Source organism: Schistocerca americana, chromosome 10 (genome assembly GCF_021461395.2).
Source record: "Schistocerca americana isolate TAMUIC-IGC-003095 chromosome 10, iqSchAmer2.1, whole genome shotgun sequence".
Classification (NCBI taxonomy): Eukaryota; Metazoa; Arthropoda; class Insecta; order Orthoptera; family Acrididae; genus Schistocerca; species Schistocerca americana.
In genome coordinates this window covers 119,021,358-119,025,353 of record NC_060128.1, presented here as the reverse complement: position 1 = coordinate 119,025,353, position 3,996 = coordinate 119,021,358, and the positions used below count along the sequence as shown (strand labels likewise).

The 3,996-nt window shown below is 44.3% G+C and overlaps 1 non-coding gene across 1 annotated transcript; it reads left to right on the top strand.

Annotated features, from left to right (window-relative positions):
- Positions 1-281: 281 nt before the first annotated feature.
- Trnat-ugu lies at positions 282-356 on the top strand. Its single transcript has one exon. It is a non-coding gene; the product is annotated as a tRNA-Thr (tRNA).
- Positions 357-3,996: the final 3,640 nt, after the last annotated feature.

The following is a 3,996-nucleotide window of genomic DNA, read 5'->3' as shown; positions in this document are numbered from 1 at the left end:
CTGTCGATGTGGTAGTGGCAACCTAGCAGAGCGCGACTACGTTGTGGCATCGTAGCTATCGATACCACAGTATCTCTTCTTTCGGCTATTGATCTCCATCTTCTGTGCGGATGCACACGCTTTGCCCGAACTCTTACGGGACTCGGTAAGATTGTCTGCCGCGAGTAATGAGTGTAATGGGCAGGGGCACTACGAATGCAGTGTGTGGACACGAAGTTGGGAATGTGGGTCTCAGGGGAAGCGTGCAAGGGATAAATCCCTGCAGTCGCACTATCCTCTGTGCCTTCGGTGGCTCAGATGGATAGAGCGTCTGCCTTGTAAGCAGGAGATCCCGGGTTCGAATCCCGGTCGGGGCACACATTTTCAACTGTCCCCTTTGATGCATATCAACGCCTGTGGATAGCTTAAGGTATTGACTTAATTATCATTTCAACATTATCTGAGTACGCATTGGTAAACATTCGTGTAGTAATCTGCTAGAAACGTGGGTAGATAAATAAAAAAGAAAAAGAAAAATAATAGGTTTAGAACAAGGAGAGTATAAATGTGAAGTCGCAATGCGCTACTGTGCCACAGCTTCGCTTCAACTATTTGCTCTCTAAAAGGTACATAAAATACCAGGAAAACTTTGACAGTCGTTTTCTCAGAAACGGTTTAGTATCTGCGGATAAGCCGAGACACGCGTTCACTTATTCTCTTCCGTTGAGAGACGTTTCTGAGAAATCTGATTGTCGCACTTGTCGTGTTCTCCAAGTAAGCCGAAACTGTAGACTTCCGAACGGAACCCGCAGAACTGAGCTCCGTAGTGTTATTGCGGGAAACGCTGACAGTGTAGAAAGTAAGCCGGCCAAGGTGGCCGTGCGGTTCTAGGCGCTACAGTCTGGAACCACGCGACCGCTACGGTCGCAGGTTCGAATCCTGCCTCGGGCATGGATGTGTGTGATGTCCTTAGGTTAGTTAGGTTTAAGTAGTTCTAAGTTCTGGGGTGTGTTCACCACGCATCGACTTCACTGCCCTTTATCTGAAGCATCTCTATCTATGCCAGTACAAGCCAGCAGTGGAACATCCCACTGTTGACACCGCTCTCTCTGGAGCTGACACTTTCACGGACGAATATGACGCGGTGGTCTAGGGGTAGCGTCTTTGATCCATAATCAAAACGTCTTCGGTCCCGGGTTCGATCCCTGCCACTGCCTAAATTTTGATAAATAATCAGCATTGGCGGCCGAAGACTTCCGGCATAAGAAGTCAGCCTCATTCTGCCAACGGCCTTGTCAAAGATGGCGGAGGAGCGGATAGAGGTTCAGGGCACTCTCTTGTCCTAGGGGTGGGAAATTGCCCCTAAAGGCGGAAGAGTCAGCAATGATCAACGACATGAGGATGCAGAAGGCAATGGAAACCACTGCATTAAAGACACGTAACGTGTATCCACAGGACATGCGGCCTGTAATTGAAGAAGTGTCATGATGATCTCTCCATTGGCAAAAGATTCCGGAATAGTCCCCCATTCGGATCTCCGGGAGGGGACTGCCAAGGGGGAGGTTACCATGAGAAAAAGATTGAATAATCAACGAAAGGATAACGTTCTACGAGTCGGGGCGTGGAATGTCAGAAGCTTGAAGGTGGTAGGGAAACTAGAAATCTGAAAATGGAAATGCAAAGGCTCAATTTAGATATAGTAGGGGTCAGTGAAGTGAAGTGGAAGAAAGACAAGGGTTTCTGGTCAGATGAGTATCGGGTAATATCAACAGCAGCAGAAAATGGTATAACAGGTATAGGATTCGTTATGAATAGGAAGGTAGGGCAGAGGGTGTGTTACTGTGAACAGTTCTGTGACCGGGTTGGTCTAATCAGAATCGACAGCAGACCAACACCGACAACGATAGTTCAGGTATACATGCCGACGTCGCAAGCTGAAGATGAACAGAGAGAGAAAGTGTATGAGGATATTGAAAGGGTAATGCAGTATGTAAAGGGGGACGAAAATCTAATAGTCATGGGCGACTGGAATGCAGTTGTAGCGGAAGGAGTAGAAGAAAAGGTTACAGGAGAATATGGGCTTGGGACAAGGAATGAAAAAGGAGAAAGACTAATTGAGTTCTGTAACAAGTTTCAGCTAGTAATAGCGAATACCCAGTTCAAGAATCACAAGAGGAGGAGGTATACTTGGAAAAGGCCGGGAGATACGGGAAGATTTCAATTAGATTACATCATGGTCAGACAGAGATTCCGAAATCAGATACTGGATTGTAAGGCGTACCCAGGAGCAGATATAGTCTCAGATCACAATATAGTAGTGATGAAGAGTAGGCTGAAGTTCAAGACATTAGTCAGGAAGAATCAATACGCAAAGAAGTGGGATACGGAAGTACTAAGGAATGACGAGATACGTTTGAAGGTCTCTGACGCTATAGATACAGCAATAAGGAATAGCGCAGTAGGCAGTACAGTTGAAGAGGAATGGACATCTCTAAAAAGGGCCATCACAGAAGTTGGGAAGGAAAACATAGGTACAAAGAAGGTAGCTGCGAAGAAATCATGGGTAACAGAAGAAATACTTCAGTTGATTGATGAAAGGAGGAAGTACAAACATGTTCCGGGAAAATAAGGAATACAGAAATACAAGTCGCTGAGGAATGAAATAAATAGGAAGTGCAGGGAAGCTAAGACGAAATGGCTGCAGGAAAAATGTGAAGACATAGAAAAAGATATGATTGTCGGAAGGACCGACTCAGCATACAGGAAAGTCAAAACAACCTTCGGTGACATTAAAAGCAACGGTGGTAACATTAAGAGTGCAACGGGAATTCCACTGTTAAATGCAGAGGAGAGAGCAGATAGGCGGATAGAATACATTGAAAGCCTCTATGAGGGTGAAGATTTGTCTGATGTGATAGAAGAAGAAACAGGAGTCGATTTAGAAGAGGTAGGGGATCTAGTATTAGAATCGGAATGTAAAAGAACTTTGGAGGACTTACGGTCAAATAAGGCAGAAGGGATAGATAACATTCCATCAGAATTTCTAAAATCATTGGGGGAAGTGGCAACAAAACGACTATTCACGTTGGTGTGTAGAATATATGAGTCTGGCGACATACCATCTGACTTTCGGAAAAGCATCATCCACACAATTCCGAAGACGGCAAGAGCTGACGAGTGCGAGAATTATCGCACAATCAGCTTAACAGCTCATGCATCGAAGCTGCTTACAAGAATAATATACAGAAGAATGGAAAAGAAAATTGAGAATGCGCTAGGTGACGATCAGTTTGGCTTTAGCAAAAGTAAAGGGATGAGAGAGGAAATTCTGACGTTACGACTAATAATGGAAGCAAGGCTAAGGAAAAATCAAGACACTTTCATAGGATTTGTCGACCTGGAAAAAGCGTTCGACAATATAAAATGGTGCAAGCTGTTCGAGATTCTGAAAAAAGTAGGGGTAAGCTATAGGGAGAGTGGGGTCCTATACAATATGTACAACAACCAAGAGGGAAATAATAAGTGTGGACGATCAAGAACGAAGTGCTCGTATTAAGAAGGGTGTAAGACAAGGCTGTAGCCTTTCGCCCCTACTCTTCAATCTGTACATCGAGGAAGCAATGATGGAAATAAAAGAAAGGTCCAGGAGTGGAATTAAAATACAAGGTGAAAGGATATCAATGATGCGATTCGCTGATGACATTGCTATCCTGAGTGAAAGTGAAGAAGAATTAAATGATCTGCTGAACGGAATGAAGTCTAGTGAGTACACAGTACGGTTTGAGAGTAAATCGGAGAAAGACGAAGGTAATGAGAAGTAGTAGAAATGAGAACAGCGAGAAACTTAACATCAGGATTGATGGTCACGAAGTCAATGAAGTTAAGGAATTCTGCTACCTAGACAGTAAAATAACCAATGACGGACGGAGCAAGGAGGACAACAAAAGCAGACTCGTTATGGCAAAAAAGGCATTTCTGGCCAAGAGAAGTGTACTAATATCAAATACCGGCCCTAAT